The following is a 26496-nucleotide window of genomic DNA, read 5'->3' on the forward strand; positions in this document are numbered from 1 at the left end:
AACTTTGGTATCAATAACATGTGGTGTAAATAGAGCATTCTCTTGATTTGTTTGGTTGTTGCTAAGCGCAAAATTACACGATGGACTATCTGTGCTGTGGCTACCACTGGTATCAAAATTCGGTTTTTAGCGTTGTAAACTAACACACGCATCACTGAGAACGTGTGTATAAGGGCCATCTTGTTACTCATGTTAAACAGTATTATTACATGAATACAAATAAATTTGTGAATTATTCTGTGTTGAAGTTTCATTTATTATTATGTAGCAAGTGCTTGTGTTTTGTTTTATTTTTTGTAAAATGCTCCATTTGTAAATAATAGTTATTAAAGAATTATTTGATGTGAGTTTACAATTTCACTGTTAAAGGGTTATGTCGTCTGTATTATTTGTAAGTGTTTTTACAGGGGTAAGAGAAAGTTAAGTTAGTTCTTGATCAAGGTGTGCTCGTATATTTCATTAATTTTCAACTTTAAAATTAACGTCAGACTGAACAAGAAATGCAGAAGAGAGATATGGTATACAGGCATGCTATGTATTTCCTACCTTATTGTACTAAATTTCAAAGAAAATTAAATTATTTTATTTGTACAAGTGTATAAATTTTCCATATAGCTTGTGTTTCAAGCTACGTATTGTTCTGTATTATTCATCTAATATAGTGACTTTTGTTCTCTTGATAAAGAAGTCGAGTATTTGCAGAACTCAGGCTTATTTTGCAGCTAATATCTTGTCGCTTTTAGGGTAAATTATTTGATACTGTAGCAGTTTTTATCATCTCAGGTTAATTAAGTAAAGCTGTTTAAGGTTTTAAAGTTTGTATTCATAAATTTAGTTTGGTGAATAGATGTGTAACTAATTTGTCTATTATGAAACTCCACAAAACTTAAACAACAATTAACTAATAAACTTTAAAAAGTACATTTTTATAAACCTGAAAGCAGAGATTCACAGCCATACAGTTAGTAGAGAATGAGGGTCCACTGACTTTGTGAAGAATGTATCAGTCAAGATCTGGCCTCTACCTTCAAAGAAATGTGAAATTCGCAACTAAGTTTTGTGTCATGTTATTGATTATTCGTATCTAATTTCTACAAATTAGCCATACGACTGTCAGTTTTCTGGCTGATGCATATTTTGTATATTAATGTATGAAGATACTTTTTTTCCAGTTCTTGAATTACGTTTTGGTCGAACCAACAGTCTTGACTTATCCTCATTAAGTTTGTCCATTCATCATGAATACGGCCTGGCATGGCCAGATGGTTAAGACGCTCGACTCGTAATCTGAGGATCGCGGGCTCAAATTCCCATCACACCAAACGTGCTCGTTCTTTCAGCCCTTGGAACGTTATAATGTAAAGAGTCAATCCCACTATTCGTTGGTAAAAGAGTAGCCCACGAGTTGGCGGTGGATGGTGATGACTAGCTGCCTACTCTCTAGTTTTACACTGCTAAATTATAGAGGGCTAGCGAAAAAACAAACAATTTCCCGGTCACCACTGTATGTCTAGTGAAAAAGAAAAATGGGATGTATCTAGCGACAACAATTTCATCAAGTGAGTATAATAAAACAAACAAACAAATATCATGGATACAAATGCCAGTATTATTGGAATTGGTACAGATTTGTCACAAGCATATAAAAGGTTTGAGCACGTGATTGCATATGCAGTTATATGTTTAGCACTTCTGAACATCATGGCCTGGCATGGCCAAGCGCGTAAGGCGTGCGACTCGTAATCCGAGGGGGTCGCGGGTTCGCGCCCGCGTCGCGCTAAACATGCTCGTCCTCCCAGCCGTGGGGGCGTATAATGTGACGGTCAATCCCACTATTCGTTGGTAAAAGAGTAGCCCAAGAATTGGCGGTGGGTGGTGATGACCAGCTGCCTTCCCTCTAGTCTTACACTGCTAAATTAGGGACGGTTAGTGCAGATAGTCCTCGTGTAGCTTTGTGCGAAATTCCAAAACAAACAAACTGAACATCATCATGCATGAAAAATAAAGTGGTGCTTTTATTTTTGGTATTTCTCTACCATTACTTCCACTACTTGTATACTAGAGAGCTCACGATTTGAGAGGTAAAAAACTCAAAAGATGTAATTACACATTGGGTGGTGAGAGTGCAAGAGTACAAATTTGTCGTGAAACACTGATAAGTGGTCCCTAGAGTTCCAAGACAGAACGTTATTTAAATATGTATAATCAAGGACTATAGAGTACTATGGAGTGTCACAAATTGTTCTCAATGTGCAGGAACCGTTTTTATGGTCACATTCACGTAAAGATGATAAGTGGTGACGTAGACATTATATACAGTGCATGGCCAAGAGGAAAACCGACCATGTTAAGGAAACTTAAATAAAAACGGGTAGGATTGTGTCTAGAGAGAATTGCATTGGTAACAGCTGGTTGCCTGCTCAAGCTTGAAAGAGGTAAAGAGAATGTGCTGATCTTTTATTCTTTGCTTCAGTAAGTGGACTGGAGCTTATCCATTGGCTAAAATGTTAGGATAGTCTTACACAAATGTGATAGCACGAATGAAAAGAAACTTCTCTCCAAATACTTGTTTTTCTGATATTGGCTTGCAGTCTGGCTAATGTAGAGAAATAGTGTTACCACTGTCAAGTTGAAGTTGGAGAGTTGACAGAAGCTTAGGTGCTGATAAAAAAAAACCATACTGTATTCATGACCATCCAAATTTGGAACTTTATCATCTTATTGAAGAGGACAGTAAGCTGCAGGAAGGGAATCAGCCACTGTAGAAGAATGTATTATGCCCTAAGATCTAATAAGGCTTTCTATAGGTTAACTCTGAAAGACAATAGTCACTAAAGAGTCTCAAAATTTCACTACTGTTTATATTGGGTGCTAGGTAAAAAGTACCTTGTGTAAGGTGCTTCTTTTTCTCTTTTCTTTTTACTTAATTCTATTTAAATTTTGCTTATTTTAATTTTTAATTTGAGCCTTTGTACCTTTGTTTTGTGATGATTAAATTCTGAATAGGCTTACTTTCTATTCTGTATGATAAGTTTGGTTAGATGTTTTTTGTTTTTTTTTACTTTGAGTTTATCTCGCATTCTGCCTTAGATCTTTAACTGCATACTGTAATTCTATGTGTTAACCTTTCTTGTTCTTCTGTAATTATTATTGTATTATGCATGTCATTCACGGAAACTTATTATAACATTTTGCAACGTTTAACTAATTTTCCTACTTGTTTGTCAATTCTACAAAAACATGATTCAAAACAAAGAATGGTATGCTAAAATATACCAACTACACCTCTTCTGCCTCATCCAGTGCTAATAAAGCTTTTTGCCTAATATCAGAACTCATCACCCTGTCTGAGATACAACAATACCATAGTTTTAGAAGTTGTATTTAAAAATAATTTCATTGATAATAATAAACGTGCAAAATCAATGCACATTATTAAAAAGAAAAGAAGTACCATTTTTTTTATTAAGGAAGCGATTTAAGAAAAGAATTATAAAATAAGGTATTATTGTTTGTTTGTTTTTTTATTTTATTGAGGTTCTGTTTAGCAATCGATAACTCCCAAGTTAACATTATGCATATGGGACTCTACCGGTACAAATCGTCAAAGCATACAGTCCACTCTCGCATACATTTGGAAAATGGTGACAGAAGCCGGCAAATAATTAGATTCTACTGTTTTCATAAGCTGTTTGCACTAAAATTATGAAAAGGGTACTGTTACTATACATATGCGTGAAGGTCGAAGATGTTGTAGAGAGACTAACACTGAATGTTTTTGCAAGAATCTTTTAAAACAAAAATTATGTTATTTGGCCATTTTATGGGAAAGACGATGGCCGCATAGATAACATAGTAATTGAATACATATCTTCCTATATTATGTTTAGAAAAATAACTTCTAAAGGCCTTTTGCAAAATATATTAAGTTTAAATAAATAAATATATACATAATATAATCAGTGCTGTTTATTTGAATAGAAGTAAACTAACTTTTGTTTAAAGAGTCGTGTAAGAATATCACGTTTTTGTTTGTTTGTTTTTATAAAAATATATATGCATAGAGTGCATGGAGTACTCGTCGAAAGAAGAAGTAATCGTAGAACATAAAAGCCTTCGGTGTGTTACAGTAAGAAACAATGCTAAAATCCGAGGTTCGATTTCCGACGATAAACAGAGTTCAGATCTTATTGTGAAGCTTTGCACTAAGAAAACAATAATTTTACAACAAGAAATAAACTATACAGTGGTGTTATGTTTTTTATCCTTATATAAAGCTTTTAAAGATATATTTTAAGCTCTTCTGGAACAGAAGATGCTGTATCAGTGTTTACACTCCACATTCTTAGAATAATGTGTTATATAGTTATTTATATAACTCGTCTGCATATGAGTATCTAATAAACTGCTTATATTTAAATAATACCTAACAAAATGATTGTGTGTTTGAGATATATATGCTTAAAAGATAAATATTTGTCCAAATGTATAAATAAAAATTATCCAGTGTACAACTCACAAAAGTCATAGAGACTTAAGTCCACTATTTTGAAGAGGCATGATAACTAAAAAAATACATATTTAAATGAAAATGAGAAAGACAAAATGAGCACATAAAATTATTGGGTAATACTCTGATAGGTTGTGATTTCAAATAATAAGACCCCATTGGCACAGCGGTATGTCTGCGAACTCACACCATTATAAACCGGGTTTCGATTCCTGTTTTTCTGATATTGGCTTGCAGTCTGGCTAATGTAGAGAAATAGTGTTACCACTGTCAAGTTGAAGTTGACAGGTAACTTTCAACTAAAGTTACCAGATTTTATAATCTGGGTTATATCCCAGATAACCCATTGTGTCGCTTTGAGCTTAATTCTAAATAATCAATCAATCACATAATAAAACTAGATTTATTCTGTGGAGTTATTTAAATGAAATATAATTGTTTTAAATTTATTCAAATATAATTAAACACAACTTAATGTATTTAAATTTATTCCACAATGGGGAAAAGTTTATATATATATACATAATTAATGTTTCCATTGAGAGTTTTAGAACTTATCGTATAACCTGATTTACATTTTACTTTGCCATTTCTTAAAATACCTTTTCGTTGGTAAAATAGTAACCCAAGAGTTGGCGGTGGGTGGTGATGACTAGCTGCCTTCCCTCTAGTCTTACACTGCTAAATTAGGGACGGCTAGCGCAGATAGCCCTCGAGTAACTTTGCGCAAAATTCAAAACTAACAAACTTACCGCTGACTCACTGGGAGGACTAATTTTTTAAACAACTTTTATAAAATTATTTTGACAAGATTCGTGTTTTTAAGTGGATTTGCATAATTTATTTATAACAAATATTGTGTGACAAGAATTTCAATATAACCAACAAATTAAAATAAAAGTTGAATTAAATTGAGAAATTTTATCAATAATCTGCTTGTCAAATACGTGGATGGATGAGAGCTGTGTAATTTAGGCATGTAATATGTAGCTCTTCATCATGATCAACAATAACAGTTTATAATAGGGTTAGCCCAGAAATTTCACAAGAAATTATACAGGCAAAAAACATCTTAAGAAGTACAATTGTTTTTGAAGCAACACTCAATACTTTCTATCTCAATGGCTAAAGCTGCTAAAATATTGATAATAGAGAAAAAACATATTTTCTAGTTATTAGACAAAATTCAAAATTCGCCCATTTGTTCCTCTTATTATTTTTGTTTTGCAATCCTACAGCAAAAACGGCTATAAATATTTTATTCAAACCTGTGCAAATATATTAAAAATACTCTGTCCAAGTTATAGGATTATTTTTATGTTCATTCTTGAAAGACAATACGAGGGCTGTTCAAAAAATACGCGGACTGACGTCATAAAACAAAATGTACTTTATTTAGAAGTTACAGGTCTGGGACTCCTTCAAAATACTCTCCTCCCCAACGCGCACACTTATCCCAACGGTGTTTCCACTTGTTGAAACAGTCCTGGTATGCTTCTTTTGTAATGTCCTCCAGCTCCTTCGTCGCATTTGCCTTAATCTCAGGAATCGTCTCAAATCTTCTTCCTTTCAAGGGTCTTTTGAGTTTGGGGAACAAGAAAAAATCGTAAGGGTGGGGAAGAACAGTGATCGAGTGTTTGGCCAAAAACTCACGAGTTCTAAGGGCTGAATTTCGCAGCAACGCGGTGCATCTTCAATTTTTCGGTCAAAATCTCGTAACAAGATCCAACTGATATCCCACACTCTTCAGCAAGCTCCCTGACAGTCAGACGTCAAATTGCCCGCACCAGGGTGTTGATTTTGTCGACGTGTAGGTCGTCAGTTGACGTGGAAGGACGTCCAGGACGCTCATCATCTTCAATGGACTGTCGACCATCCTTAAAACGTTCATGTTACTTGAAACATCCCGTACGCTTCATAGCAACATCACCGTAAGCCGTGTTAAGCATAGCAAAAGTTTCAGTTGCAGATTTTTCAAGTTTAACACAAAATTTCACAGCAAGTCGTTGCTTCTTCAGGTCATTCATTCTGAAATCCGCCAAACGCAAAAATCGCACTTCACTTAAAACCGCGTAGCTAATACACAAATGAAGATATCTGCAATCGGGAAATGGCGTCGTAATCAGCTGATCTGTACGAACCTAGCGACACCAAGCGAATTCCCCTGGAACTAACTGGAGCCGCGCAATTCAAACAGTCCGCGTATTTTTTGAACAGCCCTCGTATGTTACCACTTTTTCATCGATACTGACCAAGACTGTTACGAGCCTCCACAGAATAAAAGGCTACAAATATTCTACACCAAGAATATAGTAAGGAATGGAGTACTGAGTATGTCATATGATAGTTTTTAAAATCAATTGAAGTGCCTTCGTTTTTTCGCCCCGGAAAATTTTCCTAAGTCCTTCACTTTCCGCCATTGAAGTATAATGTGTTTTACTAATGCGCATAATTGTAAAATAACTATATATAAGTTGTGCAACTTATAACGTATTAGTTGGGAGCTGCCACGTTGTTGATTCATCACTTCTTGAGTTCGCTGCCGTACTTTGTCTGTATATGGTTTTCTGCGACTATTTCAGAGACTTTTCTGACATTAGACGATTACCTAAGTAGGTTTCTCTACTCTTCTGAGTAGTGATGTATTTTACTGATTTTCGCACGTTGCTGAAACTGTATGTATTTTAGTATTATTTTATAATTATTATTCATATTTTTTTTTAGTTTCACAAATCTATAGCAAAAGCGACTGAGTATTTTGCACCAAAACCTATACAGATATATTATATGAAACGCTACTAATGTCCAAGACCTATCTAAAAAGTTGATTATTTTTCATTGATAGTTGACTTACATAATATATGCGATATTGTTGTGAGCGGTTTCGTTTGCATTCGATGATTCTTAAAAGCGTGTTTAACACAAAATCACCTGGCTCAGTAAATAATGGTTGGGTGAAAAAAATGCCAAATAGAACAATAAATTGTTTGTTTCTTCGTAGTGAAGCACAAAGCTACACAAAAGGCTGTCTGTGTTCTGCTCTAGTACTACGGGTGTTGAAACCCGGGATCTAGCGCTGTGAGTTCACATTAGGAGGTCCGTAAATTGTTGAAAAACATATAAAATTCAACCGAATGCGAATACACGTATGTAGCTTAAAATCTATTGCCCTTAAATAAATAGAAAATAAACCTTAAGAAACAATATAAATAAAAACAAATAATTTAAAAAGAGAAATACAGATCGTCAAAAAAATACAGAAACAAATTGAAAGAACACGCAAATATTATAATTTCAAGCCTACAAAGAGAATAAAAACGTAAACACACTGGGCTGAAAATAATGCCTACATTATTTCCTCAAGCTACAAATCCCTGTTTTGACTCCACTAAAATTGATAAGCACTATAGATGTAGAGTCAAAATGAGAATTTGCAGCCTGAGAAAGTAAAGTAGACACTATATTAAAATGTTAGAATTCAAGGACTTGTGTATATATAAATATTTTGATTGTTTATTATAAAACGTTGTTCACTTATGTATTTTAATATTTTAAATTTAGACACTATTTTCAACCTATTTTTATAGTCTCTTGTTGTATGCTTGAAAACATAATCTCTGCATTTTAATTCAACTTGTGTCTGTAATTTTATATAAATCCTTTTTTTTTTTGAATTTCGCGCGAAGCTACACAAGGGCTGTCTACGCTATCCGTCACTAATTTTGCATGTAAGATTAGACGGAAGGCAACTAGTCATCACCACTCCCCGCCAATTCTTAGGGTCCTCTTTTACTAACGAATAATGCGATTGATCGTTACATTATAACGCCCCCACGGCTGAAAGAGCAAACATGTTTAGTGCGACGGGGATTCGAATCCGCGACTCTCACATTACGAATCGAGTGCCTTTACAACGTGGCCATGCCGTTCCTAGTCCATTCTGTAAAATAATTATACTTAATTAACTTGTACAAGTTTACGTTACGCTTAGCAAGCAAACATATTATGATTGTACGGTTTGTTATTTGTAAAAAAAAAACTTTTATGTTGAATTATTTTTGGCATAGATTGAGACTTACTAATACGAGATTGAAAATACCTCTATAAATCTACAAAACTTTTCGTTTAATAAAAGTTATAAAAGCAAAACATAATATATTATATTTGCAGATATTTGAAATATTTTAAATTATAAAGAATATTATTCTCAAATGGTAACATTAAACGAAGTTTTTAGAGCATGAGTACAAAATTTGTACAGAGAAAATGGCGTCTGGCGGGAGGAGGTATGAGTAATGAAGAGATAAATTTTAAAAGAAAAGAAAAAACTTGCAATACTATTACTTAAGTGGTTGTGTTCTATTGCTTCCATTTAAACAGCTAAGTGAGTAATCAGAAAGGAAGATGTATATAATCATAACTGAATTAAAAATAGTATTACTAATATAACTTTATTATATATACATTTAGATTAACTATGATTACTGATTTTGACAGTACTGCTACTATTAATAATAGTATTATAATTAACATCATTAGTTACCAAATAATGTTATTGCAATTCCTAATATTAACAGATACTTGGTAAGGTGATATGATATTACTACAGTTCTATTAGTATTACTATTATTAATAGTATTATCAGGCTGTTTCGTTTGAATGTCGGATTTTCGTGTGCAGATCAGAAACAATTTTTAGTGGCTGAAGAAGCTTATTGTAAATTTGTCAGAATAATATAGTATATAGTCTGGTTTATTTAAAGCTCAATTTATTTCTCTTATTTAAGAAACTAAATCATATTTACATTACTTTTTGTCACGATGGATAAAACTGATATTCATGCAATTTTCTTGTACGTAATCAACTTGTCACAGTATAGCAACAACATCTTGTAATATCAATCATGTATTTGATAATGGCACAGCACAATGTTGGTTTAGGAGCTTTCACTCTGGTGACACAAGCCTTAAAAATGAGTCTGGGATGCTCTCAGACAGCCATTAATGAGGAAGAGTGGAAAATGTTAGTTGAATCAGATATCTGCAAAACCATGAGAGAACATGTCAATAAACATGATGTTCATTGTTCAACAGTTTCTCAACATCTTGAAGCAAATGGTAAGGTGAAAAAGCTCAGTAACTGGGTGCCTCACGAATTACTGAAAACCATCAAATAAGACTAGTTGAAATTTGTTCCCTACTCTTTACTCACAATAAAAACAGCCACTTCCTACACAAAACTGTCAACTGTGATGATTAAGATAATCAATGATGATCCGGACAGCAACTTGACTGTAAAGAAGCACTAAAACATGACAAAACCAGCTCTTCTCCCTAAGAAGCTTATGGTTAGTGTTTGGTGGTCATCTGCAGGAGTAATCCATTATTCTTAAACCCAAAAGAAACAATTACAGCAAAGAAACATTGTGTAAACTTGAAATTATACATCAAAAGTTGTCATGAAAATATCCAGCAATAGTCATTCACAATAGACTTATACTGCTTCATGACAATGCTCAACCTCATTTCTCGCACGTTATTGTCCCAAAACTAAATAAACTTCAGTATGAAACTATATCATCCATCATATTTACCAAATCTCTCTCCTACAGATTATCAATTTTTTAAACATTTGGACATTTTTTTAAAGGAAAAAACATTTACAAATAAAAAGTTAATTGAAAGTGCCTTTGAACACTTCATTGTATCAAAGAATGTACAATTCATTAGAGATGGCATTTATAAACTTACAGCTTGTTGGCAGAAGTGTATTGAGCCTCCAGGAGCTTATTTTGATTAAATAAATTAAACAAAAAGATGTACTTGTTTCACATTTTCCTTTAAAAATTTGGTATTTCATATGCAACAACCTGATAATAGTAGTAGTAGTAATACTAGTTTATACTTAAAAGTTGTATTCTTTAACTGTTTTAATAAAATGGAATAGACTTAAGAAGTGTTATTGATTTGCTCACTGTTAATATAGAATTAATGTTATGGAAATTTAAAAGTAACTGTTCACAATACCAAATACTTTCAATAAAATAATTATCATTTCTTTATTATTTTTTAATCTTTTAAACTTATGTAAAGGTCTCAGATATTGCAAGTAAGTTTTAGAGTAAGTTCATTTTGAATTTAAATAATCCAAGAGTATACATTGGCATTACCATAAACTTGATGAAGACCAAGACCCATAGTATGACACTCTCTGGAAGCTCTAAGGATACATGCCAGATTTGGTAATGATCTTTCTGGCAATTTTACAGTTTATAAGTGGAAATACTTGCACATATATTTTAGTCAAATAAGGGTTTGGATTAAGTCATCATCTAGAAGAAATGATAGACCTCTTAATATTAGGGTTATGTAAATTTATTATAATAATTTGAACCAGTCAAGCAGCAATCAGGTTTTTTTGGCCTGAAAGGTTTAAAAACCAAAATTACTTTGTATCTTATTTTTAATGCAAGAAATGAAAATATACCTGAGACATGAGGGGTAAATTAGCTAATTGTATAGAAAAGTAGCAGGGTGGAGGAAGGCAGAGAGCTGTTATAAATGGAGTTCATTTATTTATGTCACAGGTGGGATACTTCAGGGCTCAATTTTAGTACTTTTATTTTTTTATTTACATCAATTACACAGATGAAGGAATGGTTAAAAAAATTGTTTAACTTTCATGATAATATTAAGGTCTTGTGTGTTGCTAGCTGTAACTTGTAAGAATGATCCTGTTGCTTTTCAAGAGGACTTAAATCATTTAGTGAGTTTAATAAATAAATTGCAGGTGGGTTATCATAATTTGAATTTTAAGTATAGTTTGGATGAGAATAACCTTAATAGTGTTATGAAAGAGAGGGATCTTGATGCAGTGATTGATTAGTCACCCAAGCCACTGCATATTTAGCATATATTTCAAATTGAGTAAAGTTAATACCTAGTAACTCTTAAAATTCCATTTTATCATAAACATGTGTGAAACTGTTTAAAAATCAGGTTTATTAAGATGTGTATTGCACATTGTATTGTATTCTTAACTTTGAAGGGTAACAAAGAGTGTTGGCCATCAAGGCTCTTCCACCATTTAGGAACAAATACAAAAATAACAATAATCCAACCTTGCTCAGCTAAGAAATTGAGCCTTCCCTTTTAAATAACTCAAATTTAATTCATTCACCACATATGAAGACAAACTATTTCAGAGGTCAACCACCCTATTAGAAAAGTAAAACTAAACTGAAGATGTCTCATATCCTGCCTGTATTTAAGCTTGTGTCCCCTTGTTTTATTATTCTTACCAATAAATAGATAAAAGACAATGCATCAATACAGTAAATTCTAGTAGCAGTCTTGAACATCTGAATGATATTCCTTTCAAGACAAACTATTTCAGAGGTCAACCACCCTATTAGAAAAGTAAAACTAAGCTGAAGATGACTCATATCCTACCTGTATTTAAGCTTGTGTCCCCTTGTTTTATTATTCTTACCAATAAATAGATAAAAGACAATGCATCAATACAGTTAATTCTAGTAGCATTCTTGAACATCTGAATGATATTCTCTTCAACTCTGTTTTCAAGAAAATTTGTCTTTATATAATGCCTTTTTGATCCCAGGTATCATCCTCTGAATTGTTTCCAGTGATTCAGTGTTCTTAAAGTAAGAAACTGAAAACTGAACACACTACTCCAAATGACATTAATGAAGCCTAACTGTTGAGATGTACAATGCAGTAATAACTTTAAAACATTTTTATAAGTACAATTTAGAATTCAATTTGCCCTATTACACTGCTTGAATAACTTAAAATGGTGGTGTGTAAACATTTAATATGCCCCTCCTTTCTGAACATGATTTGTAGTGACCCTCACCCTTACATCTACTATAAAAATAAAACAAATTTTAAAATTGTACATAGCATAATGCAAGCTGTTTCAGTTTACTGACCAATTTCACATGAAAGGTGAGCTTGAGTTGGGATAAGATTAACTTCACTCTTGGCTGAATTGTTGACACAGTTTATTTAGCTTCTTGCTGCCACTATCTCAAATCTATGAACAAATAATACATTGTGGTTGTTTGTTGTTATCAACAACTCTAAGTAAAACCAAATTTTAAATAAACTTTCAATTATTTATGCCCCTCAAGATAGAGCACTTACAGGGTGAGGGGACCTCCCAATGAAGGTTCTGTATCTTAACTTTACCTCTTCTGGGATCCAAACATCCACCCACGTTTGCTGGGCATGGCACCCCTTGAAATGGAGGAGTTAATCCTGATGACTGAGGGAAATCATTGTTGGGTCAGTTTATATCAGTGGCACTTTAACACACCACTTTGGTCTTGAATTCTTGTAGATTTGTGGTCTTGGAGTGGCTTTTTCCAGGTCAGCTGACTGACCCTGTTGTTCTATGTTCAACTAAATACCAGTATTACACATTCTTATTAGGTGTTGTGGACATTATGTCTGACACTAATTTTTGGATATAATGCCCACATTTTTGGTATCTCTACAGAGTTCTACCTTGGTATTGTAGTGTGTTCCCTTGTTAGTGGTGGAGGTAGTGGGGACTGAAGTTTTTCCAAGGTTACGGATCCTTTACCCAGTGACCCTTTCCCAAAAATGATAGAAAAGTGACCACAGCAATCACCACCCCAATATGCACCTGTACCTCATTTCTTTATTCTGCAAAATGTCTCCCTTTTTCATTCAGGTGGGATTAGAAGAACTTGCTGGCACTCTGAAGTCTGTGAAAAAGCTGTGGTGGAAATACCTACATCAAAACACAGCAAACTCTTCCTGAAATCAAAAGCCATTGGGGATGTACCTGTTGAGGTTACTTCTCATGATATTTTGAATTCCTTGTGAGGAGAATTCATTGATATAGATTTAAGAAACATCTCCAAGTCAGAGATACTCACTAGTTTCTTTAGCCAAGGTGTTTCTGCTGTGTGATATATCTCCACTTATAAAGAAGGAATTGTGGTGCTTACAAATGTTCTTGTTTTGATGTTTACATCACCATATTTGCCTGTGACTGTTAAGGCAATTTATCTGAATTGTAAGATACAGCCTAACCCTCTCAGATGTTTCTGTTGTCAGCAATTTGGACATTCTAAGGTGTCATGTCATGGTTCTGACATGAGCTCATTGTGATGGCAAATACCATGACACCTATGAGTGTCAACTAGACCATCACTGTGTCAGTTAAAGTGGTTCCCACCCATTTCACTTTTCATCTTTCCATAAGTGGGTGGAGGAGAAAAGGGTACAATGTAAACAACATTTCTTATCCATAGATTTGGAAATTGTCTTCCATTCCATCTCAGAGATATGCTGCAACATTCCATTCTGCTGCTACACTGGGAGTGAAAGTAGATCTTTCCATGCCTTCAGCACAGTTTTTCTTGCATCATTTAAAGAGTCTTTCTCCCTGTATCAATGCAAGAGTTGACAAGTCTACATCTACTCCTGTCTCTGTCACCACTATTGCTTCTGGTAACTGATCAGATTTTTTTTTATGGTCCTGAGGCTCAGGAACATCATTCAATCAAGTAATCAGTCATTGGAATCTCCTTTTTCTAAAAGAGACCTGCTCAATCGACCCTGGGAAGGTTCTAACCCAGTAAATGGTCTATGTACAAGTCCTTTGTAAAGCAACAGCATCTGCCTCGCTACCAGCAACATTTTAGACCTTAATATCATCAGCAAATTTAAACAATTTATTAATTGTTTATCTAAGTATATTTTGTTTTTCCCACAGGAACATTAGTTGTAATTTTTTTGCAAATGTAAATGTGAAATATCTATTTATTATCTCATGGTTTTTTTATACTTGAAACTCAGTATCAGTAGGAGACAGTTGTGATTATTATATTATTACATAATGAATTACATTATTTTATTACCATTGTTTTGGTTGGAAGAGTTTATTTTGGGTATGTTAATTAGAATGTTAAGGGCGATATATTTTTTACATGGTCTCAGAGGATAATCTAAACAATTTGAAATTAAGATTGGGTGGATTAAAACCTGGTTACAAGATAAATATTTTTGTAATTTTGTTTAATAAAGCAAGATGATAATTGTCATGAACTTGCAATCAAAGCAAGCTATGCACATATATCACAACTGAAAATAAACACAGTAAAGAATATTTAACATAGTGTTTGACTACAATAATTAGGTTAAATCTAGTGAAAAGAAAATTAGTTTAATAAACATACTGTTAGCGGTCTAGCACAACTAAACTGATTTTTAAGTATTTCCTGTATGCATTGGCAACTTTGAATGGACAACCAGGAACAGTAGAGTCAAAAAATTAAAAACTAGCAGAAATTCCAAGTGATAATGTATGGGAAAGATCACAATAATAATAAGACAAGCGATAAAGTAAAAACAATGGAAAATATGAGAAATTAATTAACGGAAAATATTGTAACTAGTAAGGTAATGTTATACCATATAAGATATCATTATACATATTGTGATAACAATAATGATACCCTAAACTAAAATTGGATAAAATGTTGGATATCATACTGAAACTGTTCAATGTTACCTTAAAACATTGAGAAATAAGGTATTTGTGGTAAAATTTTGAAAAGGTGATGAAGTACTTAAAAATATAATTCAGTAATCATCAGAAAGCATTTTGATTTATTGCAAGGTTCAATGATTCTGATGCTTCATATATGATAGTAAACATTACATTTGTGAAAAATTAGCATGAGTTTATAAACTCTGTTAAATATTGTAATTTGGGACAAATTCTATTGTATATATAAGTTGTGGGTTTTAAAAACTAAAACTTGTTTGGAATATTTGTATTCTGAACTTCAACTCTTCCTTAACATTTTGCCTTTAGAGAAACCCACCCCACACAAAAAACAAACAAACTTTATTTTACTTTAAGAAATTGTTGTATGGCATGCAAAAGTAAAGTATAAGCACCAAAAGGTCATATAATAAACTCTGTGTAATCCTGGTGGTATATGAAGTGAAGAGGCGACCTGGTTGGTTCACTGATCACATGACAGAAGGATGAGCAGAACTTGTTTGTTTCTTTCAGGTGTGGTATTGCACTTCTCTCCTCTTCCATGCACATCAGTGATCACAAATAACATGACTATATTGTACAAATACTACACTTAACACATTAATATAAGTTATTAAAATTACTGTATAAATGTCTAATATTTACACCATATACATTTTTTCATGTAAGGGCATTAAGGCGACATCTGTGGATTACTGGTATAACCAAATATCAGTTGGGATGTCAAACAGTGGCAGGAAACCCTAAATCACATGTATGGAGAGAAGTTAACCCTTTTGCAGTGGGCTTGGTATAACATACAAGAGTTTGTTTACTCATTTGCATGTATTAAGTATTTGCACTATAACTTTTGATACAGCATGTATATTTTCACAAAATTTGATAGAGTTTCAGTAAAGATTACAAGTTGTTGGTACACAAAAAATCAATGAAATCTTTTCTCCTAAAAAGCCCAAATATTTGCGTAATATGTAAAACCTAAATACATTTCAAGTGTTTGTTTTTAGTAAGACTTATAGTTTGTTATTTCTTATACTTGATCAACCTTGTAAACATAAAAAAAAATTAGCAAATAAATATAAATTATGCTTTTTTTGTGCTAGAATGACTACAGATTATAACACAAAAATACAGTTATTCAGTCTAAGTAGCTTAAGGTTCATAACACTATATATTTACATATATACTTATTATATTGACCTTCCATTCATGCATATTTAACATTACATAACTTGCATTGAGGTGGTACATGTGCACTTGGATCACATATCCAGTGATATAAAATTGATCTTTAGTCTTCCTTGTCTTGTCTGTGTTTTAGTGGACCAGTATTTTATAATATACAATCACATTTCAGTTATTATACATTTATATAGATTATTACTACTTAGAAATAAATTGTTAAACTTTTTTTTAAAATATAGAACACTGAATCAAAAAGTAAGATGGACAAAATTTCCTCTTCTCACTGCAACTTTTGTTTTTGGTTGCTGCTGGATATAGGTTGCTAAGCCTTTTACAATTTTGCACATAGAGGATATCAAATTTTTTTAGGTTTTATATATGCAGCTGAATAATAAAAAAATCATAAATTATTACATTGATACCATAGAATTCCACTGTAATTTATTAAGCTTAGTAACTAAGATGTACTGAAATTTTGAAAAAATATGAAACTTCAAACACATTAAAGACAACATAAAATGTAAAAAGAGCAAATGAAAAAGTAAATAAAACAATTACCTCTTCTTGCTATAACATTTAAGAAAAGTTTCATTATGTATTTCTTAATATTCATATGTTATGTATAATAATTTAAATGTGACTGTGTATTACAAAATACTACTGCACTAGAAGACAGCCAAGACAGGACACTTTGTGAAGGTTGTGTTTATATTTTTGGATAAAGTAACATGAGTGCACCCATTGTTAATTCTGTGATATTAGCCAGACACTGCTGAAATATAATAAAGAAAAATATATAAATGTATATTTTGACATTTAAGTTAAATGTATTAAACATTTGTGTTTTTAATTATAATTTGTAGTTATTCTATAACAAACAAAAGCACAAGTTCAATTTTTATGGTGGTTACAAAGTTATTCTGCCAAACACATACAGACATGATTCAATAGTTGAAATAATATTAAATATCAAGTTTGAAAACAAAATGATAATTATCTGGAGGTAATTAATATTTCATGTGAAATATAAAAATATTTCTGATGCATAAAAGTATGTTTGATCTTAAAATGAAAATTACTCTGCATATGAAAGAAAAAAATGTACAAAATTTTAATATTTCTTTCAAAAACCTGATACCTTGTGTCTAAAAGCTGTGTGGTGTTTACCAGTAGCCTGCAAAATTTTGTAAATGTACATACATTATCAAAAATCATAATGTAATTATTCTAATGAGTACTTTTGTAGTTATAAGCTGAGTAGATTTCAACTAACCTGTAATGAAAGGATTGACTGACACCTGATATAGGTTTGTGGTCAAAACTAGTTATGTTTTTTTTTTATCTTTTATTTGTGAGGCATTGTTAAGGTAATAAAGTTTCTAACTATAAATGAAGTTGTTTGAAAATGTCACAAAGTAACATTTTTTTATTTTCATCAACAAAAATTCAGTAATTTTAGAACAGTAATCTTGTCAAAATTTCAAGGGAGAAACTGAGCAACACTAATAATTGTATTTTCAGCTTGTTACAGGGTTTTTTGTACTGCTTTGTATATGATACATTTTCATGTACAATAGATTAGGGTTAAAAAAGTAATAAAGGTAGGATTTTCTCTGGCTTTTTTGCCACAAATGTTTAAGCCAGTTCTAAATGTTAATTCTAAATGTTCTCAACAATTGAAACTTAAAAATATTTCAAAGCATTTCCTTGTATGTTGTCACATCAAATGGTTTGATAATTTACTAATGAAAGACACCTATAAATAAAGTTCAAGCATGATTGGATAAAACAAGGATGTTTTGTTTAAGTTAGTAATTGTCTGTAGGAAGCATGCTTATTTTTAGTAACTCCAAGATTTCATTTGTTGTTCCTTTGTGAGAAATGTATATTTACATAGATATCTATACAAATGTATGCACGTATTTTTTCTTAGTTTCCAAATTTCCTTTGTGCTTTTAGTCTTCAAAACAGTTGAAAGTTCTTATAGAGATAGTTTTTTTTTAATGTATATGGTTGTTGTTTTTATAATTTTCAAATTTTAAATTTTGTGACACCCCTGGTGAAAGATATTTTAATTTTTAAAATGTTATTTTACATTATAGTTGAAGAGAGCGGAGGGGTGTTTTATTTGAAGAGCATCTGACAATGGCTGAGGTAAGTTTAATATTACATAAAATTTTTTGTTCTAAGTTTTTGTACCATAACTATTTTTTGCAGCATTGAGTAATAAAAGTAATTTAAAGTAAAAGGTACCATACACAACAGAAAACTGCCTTAAATCATACTGTAGAAAAAGTTTGCGAGATTCTAAATTGATGCAACTTTTTAAAAACTTAAAGAATGCTGTTAGAGTCCAGTTCAATTCAAGTATGCATTTAACAAATATTTCTACTGCTCTGTGAATCTTCAGATATGACTTGTAGCTACTGTAACTTGGAATCTAACATTCTACATGGAACAGAAAAATATTTTTGTTCTTATCAAAAATATTTTCAAACAAACTTGAAAACCTTTGTTCAGAAACTTTGAAAGATATGTCAAATAGCTATGTAGATTAAGATAGGTATAAAAGGAGATCAGGAGCTTTTTAAAGTTTCCATCACTCACAGAGTGAAAAGTGAGAGTTTTGGTCCTTGTCATGTACAAATGGAAACAAGTGACACCATAATCTTGAGAGTAACTCTAAGATGATGGAAGCTATAATGCTTTGGTCTATGTCCAAATAGTATTAACCAAGCCAAGATATTCTCAAGACACACAAGCTCTAAATCTCACAATGCATATAGATTATATGTATTATTACTTTTCTATGATAAGTTAGTATTGCCAAAGTAAAGCCAGATATGCGTGTTTACTTTAACCCTTTCCAAAGGAGTTACAGGTGAAAAGCCATGTTATCTTGTTTGTTGACTTGCATTCAAACTGTTGAACTACTGTTTTACAAATTTATATCATTAAGTTTGGTTTCAAACTGTAGATTATTATTCAGGTTTTTATATTATGTATTATTTAATTTCTTAATTGAAAAGTAAATATTAAAAAATACACCTAAACATCAATTTTTGTATGTCATGGTTTGTTGAATGCACCACTGGTTCAAATTAGGTGTTTGTGAAGCCAAAATACAAAGTCTTTTGCTTTTTTATGAATAAGGACCTCAGATTAATGATATTGAGAAGCTAGAATTTAAAATAAAAACATTTTAGCTTTTATACTTGCAGAGCTATCACTATATTTAGTGAATCAAATACAGTGGCCCCTTTCACCTCTTTTTATTTTTAGAAATGGTTCGTTGTGTGCACTTCTATATATGACATGAATAACCAATTGAAATATCAGTGTCCCATTAGTAATTTTCCCAGTTGTTTTCAAATATAACACCTTTCTTTCTTTTGACACAAACCTCCTATATGGTGGTTAATTTTTAATCTGTTGGAAACTATGTAGTTTAGTTACTAAACTTGATAAAGTGTAATGGAATTCTGTGGCATCATATAAGTAATTTATGGTTATTTGGTTATTCAAATGTATATATAAAACCTAAAAAGGGTATTTTGTTTCATATCTTCCACATTGGAAATTTCTTAAGATTTAGCAAGTGACAGCTGAGTATATAATATTTACTGTTTTATGTTTTAAGAAAAATAAGTTTAACAACTTGTTTGTAAATATTAATAATTTGTGTACACATAAAATGTATAATAATTGAAATGTGACTGTATTTTACAAAATATTAGTCCACTAAAACACAGCCTAGATAGGTTACTTTATAAAGACTAAAGGTCAGTTTTATAATATTGGATATGGTAATGAGTGCATGTTTGACATGTCATTTGTAACTTCTGTGATATTAGCCAAGCATGACTGTATATATAATGTAATGAGATTTAAGTTATTTAGTTCAAACATTTAAATTTTTGTATTATCTGTAGTAATTCTAGAATGAAAAGGCTACCCCCCTCCCCAGTGGCACAGCGGTATGTATGCAGAATTACAGTGCTAGAATCTGGGTTTTGATACCTGTGGCAGGCAGAGCACAGATAGCCCATTGTGTTGTTTTGTGTTTAACTTCAAACAAAAAAAACTAGAATGGAAAAGAACCAAGTTGTATTAATTTCCTAATTTTATATGGGGGTTGTGAGATCTATCAAATCAACTGAACCCATATAGAGATGTGTTGATAAAAATAAGGTGTTTTCTTAAGAAACATTTGATAAAGCTATCTGGACATTATAAGGATTTCTTATGCAAAATTTAAAAATTTTCTCATGTACAAAAGTATTTTTAATCTTAAAATGAAAATTACTTTAACCTGGGATAGTGAATATTGTGAAAGTCAAAAAGGCATGAGAAAAATACTCCTTTACAAACTTTAAGATTTAATTTTAAAATCTGATATTTTTTTATATGAAAGCATTGTAATATTTACTGATAACTTGCCCAGTTTTATGAACATACAGTTATAATTTAAAAGTAATAGCATGAAAACTATAACAAGCACAAAATGGTCATGAGGTAGGTACCAGAGAATGAGCCTATGCTGAAAGGGTTAATGTACATGTGGTTTTGATTCCTTTGTTTGTAGGTTTTGTAAAGCACCAAACTCAGGAATAGAATTTCATCTTAAAAACATGTTTAACATGTTAGGTATGCCACTCAGCTACAGACAAGGAATATCTTGAACATCAATGGTTAAGACATTTTTCATTTAAGATCTTGTGCACTGTGTATCACTTATATGGAAGATCATCAATTTAATTTTTTTTTAATTTTAACTGTAGAGGTCATTTGTATGATTAAAAGGAGGTACACACGTTTTTTCATATATTATTAGCTAAAATGTTTAATTACATACAGCATTTGTAGTTGGCAGAGCATTATTTTAATGTTTTTAAGTTGTCAGAACTTAAAATTTATAATTCAAATGTAAGGTATTAAAAATCTGAATAGGTTTTAATTTTATATAGCAACCATCTTATGAGAATGTAAGACAAATCTGTTAACTTTATAAAGACAGGTCAAAGCCTATGTCATTGTATCTGTTGACACTCTTTCAAAATTTTAGTCAACAGCTATTCTATAAATTTGTATAATATGTTTAGTATCAAATTTAACATTATACATTAGTTAATTTCTTAATTTAAAAGTACATATTAAAAACACACCTAAATATAGATTTTTATTTTATTTTTTATTTTTTGGTATGTTTAGATATTTGTGATGTATAAATGCAAAGTCTGTAGTTTCTTACAAACTAGTAACTCAGATTACATATGATGTCAATCTAGAATATAAAAATAAGAACCTCTTATATTTTCTGTTAGTTGAGATATGACTACATTCACTGACTTAAACAGTGAACATGCCCATATCTTTCCATTTTTGGAAATGCTTACATATGCTTCTGTCTATGATATGTGAATATCCATCTGAAAGCTCAAAATCTTCTCCTAATAGGTTTATGAGTGTTTTTCATTCATTTTATAGAAGATTCCAACTGATAAGGTATAACTTTAATGAGTTTCAGTTTTTATGTTTTTATTTAGAACTAAATACAGTTTAATAAATAAGCTTGAGAGATTATGGTGGAATTCTATGGTATTGACATCATAATTTACAATTTTTGGTTATTTCAAAATACATATATTAAACCTGAAAAACAAAATATTTTGTTTTACATCCTTCACATGCAAAATTTGCTAAGGCTAGCAATTTGCAGCAAGCTACAGATGAATACAAAGTTTGTAATTAGGAGAGTTAATTGTTTTCTGTACATCTTTTTTAAGAAAAGTAACTGAAATTTAATAACATGTTTTTAAATTGTAATAACGTATATACAAATATAATGTATTATAACTGAAATGCATTTGTATTACAAAATACTACTCCACTAGAACACAGCCAAGACAAGTCACTTTGTAAAGACCAGTTTTATGTTATTGGATATGGTAGCACGAGAGCATTTGCACTTCATTGCAACTTATAATGTTAGTCAGGCATGGCTGAAAGATGTATAAAATGAAAATATAGATATAAATGTATAATGTTACGAGATTTAAACTATTTAGACTAAACATTTGTGGTTTCTTTTTATAATCTGTAATCATTCTAGAATGAAAGAAGCATAATTTATATTTATTTTCTAATTTATTGTGGTGGTTATAAGTTTAATGAAATTGACAGATTCGATATGGAGTTTGGGTAAAAAAATAACAGATAAAATGTAAAGTTTTGCTGAAAAAAAACATTTGAAATATATTTCGAAGGTTGTAGAAATTACTAATGATATTTGAGATTTGGGGTAGAAAGAATAGTTTTTTAATCATCACATGAAAATAGTTTTGCACTATACTAGTAATGAAACAGACTTAATTATATTCACAAATAATTCTTCAATAAAAATACTTTATTTAAAAAAAATGATTTTTTGTGTGTAAAAAAGACTTGTTTACTAAAAGTATGCCACATTTTGTGGAGATACGTATACTGCATTAAAAGTTATAGTATGAATACTTAATGTGTGCAAATGTGTATATGAACTTGGTTTTTTTTTATACCAAGCCGACTACAAAAGTGTTAATGGGGTTTGGGGGATCTCCACAAAAGGTGTCTGAAGGCCATCTGGTAGAGGCATCTTTTTTTAATCACTCACATTACTCACTATACAGTAATGTGTCAGTTATTGAGTCAGTAGACACTAAAATGACATAACATAAGGGATGCTTAATGTTGGAATTTATGCTGTCATGATGTCAATAAAACATACATGTGCCGTGAATCATGAAACCAGTTATGCACTCTTTATGCTACAGCACAGAATAATATATGAATTTCCAAAGCAGGAAATAAAAATTTGTCACTTTTTAAGTAGCAACTTTTGGGGACCCTGCAGAAGTACATCTAGTTCATACTCTTCCTTAAGGAACAGAAAATAAGAGAAAGGAGTCAAATCAATATGGGTATGATAATTTTATTAGCTGTAATCTGAAGTTTTTTAAAATTAAGATGAGATTTGTTACCTTTTTTTTAAATTAAAAGTTTATACGTGTATATATTTTATTCTCTCTCAGCATCACAAGTATATTACAATAATTTTAAGGACTTGTATACATATATCTGCTTAACTATTTTTATTTACAAGGAAACAATAATAAAGGAAAAGGTGTAAAGAAAGCATCTTTTAATTAATTTGACCCATCCTTGGTTTCACTGCATAAATTAAATTTGGCTGGTTGGTCTTGTAATTTTCTTTTTTCTCATTAGTACACATTCCATACTGGAAGAATAGATGTAGGTGATTCAGATTTTTATCACCTAAATGAAACTAGTTTTATTTGGAAGGTATTAACGATGTACATTATTCTAGGTAGTCTTCTGTAGTAAAATGTATAATTCTAAGTCTTCTAGTTTGTCTCATAAAAATAAATAATTTCTAATCTTGAAAGTTAATGGACTTCAAACTAATACAATAAAGAAAGTAGCTACAAAGCTGGTGTATTAGACTTTTCCAGAAAATGAATAAAGTATATGATGAATATTTTTGTATTTGGATTTACTGAGGCATACATAGGAGTTATAAGTGTGCTAAACTTAATTTTATGTCCAGTTATTATGAGTGAAAAATTTATTTAAGTTTGAATAATAATAATAAAAAATTCAGTCAATGATGTACTTTTTGACATTCATAAATTTCATTACTTTTTACAGCCATGTACTAGTGAATCAAGTGCTGGTAAGTTTCCTTTCCCATTTTATATCCATAATGTTTTTTATGCTTAGTACTTCAATGTTTCTTTATAGTATGATATCAAGAAATTACAAAGTAATTATTAAAAACAAGGTTTTCCATTTTTGTGAAGAAGCAAATCAAGTAAACTATTTTAAATTCAATGTGAAGATTATCAAAGTATTTGTTTTCACTAAACAGTCAAGCCAGATTCATTTATTATAATGTTAGAAAAACATATAGTTTCAAAAAAACCAGTTAAAACCAAAAGAGTGATTTTGTCATTTAAGCAAAATCTCGCTTTAAGTCGATCATGTTTGTTGATTTTTGAGAATTTTGGAGAAGAAAAAAGAACAGATATTTTAATTTAAAAAGTATATATCTGATTTTTAGAAATGTTCATTATGATTCATTATGTTAGGAAAACATACTTAAAATTAGTACATTTTAATATAATTTGATACACATGGTTTGCACATTATTTGTTTCAGTTTTAAATATTATGCATCAAAATAGTATCAAAGTATTATTATATTATTATTCATTTTAGGGTCATAGAGTTGCTTCAGACTACAAATTATTTAATGACATGAGGGTTATTACATGATCTTTTTTACTATTTGTAAATTAATTTATCCATTTTCATTAATACACCAACTGAATTTATCAAACACAAAGCTTAGTACTGACATAGTTGTAATTCTCTTGAATGTAATGATTGCAAGTTATAAACTTAATTATTTCTATAATTTGACTTGACTCTTTTGTTAGCATTTAATTTACCTGAGAAACTAAACATTTTATTTGTTGTTCTTATTACCTTTTGTATTTTGTACACTTTACACTTGACTATGCTACTTCCTTGAATAATGTAACTTGTGTTAAAAATTTTTAGAAATTGTTTTACCATTTTTCAAGTTTTTTTCTGTTTTCACAAAAATTGTTGAAACCTTCTTTAATGTTTGTAGCTACTAATAAAAGCTGGTAACAGCTTATACATTCCTTCTAGGTTTTTGCTTAGTAACATGTATTTATGTGGTTGGTGAAATCCTTTTGTTGTTTTTCTCTGCTGAAATGTTTTGAGTCCTTGAGATAATGATGATAAAAAGTAACATGTAAAGTTATACTGTGTGACATACCAACAATTTTAATAAGTCGGAAAGGTTTATCCAAATTTTGCATGCAAGATGTTTTTTCACTGTCATTAAAATTATATTTTTCTTAATGGTACAGTTTTTTTAATTCATAATTATGTTTCTATTTACTATTTAACTTCAGGTAAATTTTTACATCAGACAATACATTTTATGAATTAGATTCATAAAATTATGTTACCAGTATTTTTCTTTTGAAAGTGACATTTGAGGTAATTAGAAGTTTTAAAGCCACAGTTTATAGATTATGTAATATGGTAATTTGTTCTTTTGCACATAAATTATAATTATCAATAAATTTAAAATTATTTTATAAAGAATGTTCTGTATGTGACAACAAATTAATACCCATTGAAAATACATTTATATTAATTGTCTTTTAACATATAGAAGAAGAATAAATTGAAGTAGACAGTAAATTATGAATTTAAATCAGACATGATGTAACACTTTATGCTTTATGTAGGAACAGAAAGTGATCAAGATTTTGATCCAACTGCTGAAATGCTTGTGGATGACTTTGATGATGAAAAGACTTTAGATGAAGAAGAAGAACTAGAAGAAGAAGAGGGGGGTAACTGGAGAGTTAGATGATCTTCAGAAAGTAAGTGGGTAAAGACATTGTGTGAACTAATTTTTCAATATGATAACTTGCCTCGGTGCACAAGTTAGCTGTTTTCCTTTTGATGTTGCACTGTTCTGTCTTAGAGATATATCTGCTACAAACCTGGTGAAATTCCCAACTAAAATTCACATGAAAACACTTGAATTTCTGCTACTGCATGATGACTTACCATGAAGTAAAACCCTTCACCAATAGGAATGTGACATGCTTCCATGCACAAATGCTTTCTCATCATTCACGTACAAAATCCTCATCTTTTTCCCTGGCACAGCCAAGTATTACTTTATATTTCCAACCTTCATATATGAATTCACATATTAACGTGAATTCTTTTTGTGTTGATGTGAATACAAATATCACCCACAATTACTAACAGTTTTGATAGTTCCTTGCATGCTGAGATCGTGAGAGGTTCAGCTCAAGTTGAAAAATACAGTAAAAAGAAGAGTAACATAACATTGTATGATAGGGTTCATGTTTCTGCCTGAACTCTCTTCTTCTGTCCCTGTCATGCATTTTCCTTCACAGATTTTGAAGCTGTAATTGAGGAGGATGTAATGGAGTGACTTCTCCACCCAATACTTTTCTGTTACTGAATGTATCTCATGTTTTCCCATCTTAAATATATGTTTTACCTGTTGTTTCTTTTCTTCTCTCTGTTAGTGCTGCACTTGGCATTTACCTTATTTTTCAATTGATGTGCTATTTAGAACTACCATTCAAGTAGTTTGTT

General features: G+C 31.0%; 1 protein-coding gene and 1 long non-coding RNA gene across 13 annotated transcripts in view; both read left to right on the forward strand.

The window, feature by feature from the left end:
• LOC143233158 (uncharacterized) overlaps positions 1–26496 on the forward strand; it is a 144207-nt gene that overhangs the window by 72139 nt on the left and 45572 nt on the right. The window lies entirely within an intron of this gene.
• Positions 8755–25713, forward strand: LOC143224538 (uncharacterized). 12 transcript variants are annotated; one of them, XR_013013376.1, is made up of 8 exons: positions 8776–8796; positions 10662–10751; positions 15743–15863; positions 18361–18412; positions 20191–20235; positions 23130–23217; positions 23966–23990; positions 25605–25713. It is a non-coding gene; the product is annotated as an uncharacterized LOC143224538 (long non-coding RNA). The 12 variants fall into 12 exon arrangements; XR_013013377.1 differs by lacking the exon at positions 20191–20235 and having other exon boundaries at positions 8768–8894; XR_013013375.1 differs by lacking the exon at positions 20191–20235 and having other exon boundaries at positions 23127–23217.

The sequence above is a fragment of the Tachypleus tridentatus genome, chromosome 1 (assembly GCF_004210375.1).
Source record: "Tachypleus tridentatus isolate NWPU-2018 chromosome 1, ASM421037v1, whole genome shotgun sequence".
Lineage (NCBI taxonomy): Eukaryota > Metazoa > Arthropoda > Merostomata > Xiphosura > Limulidae > Tachypleus > Tachypleus tridentatus.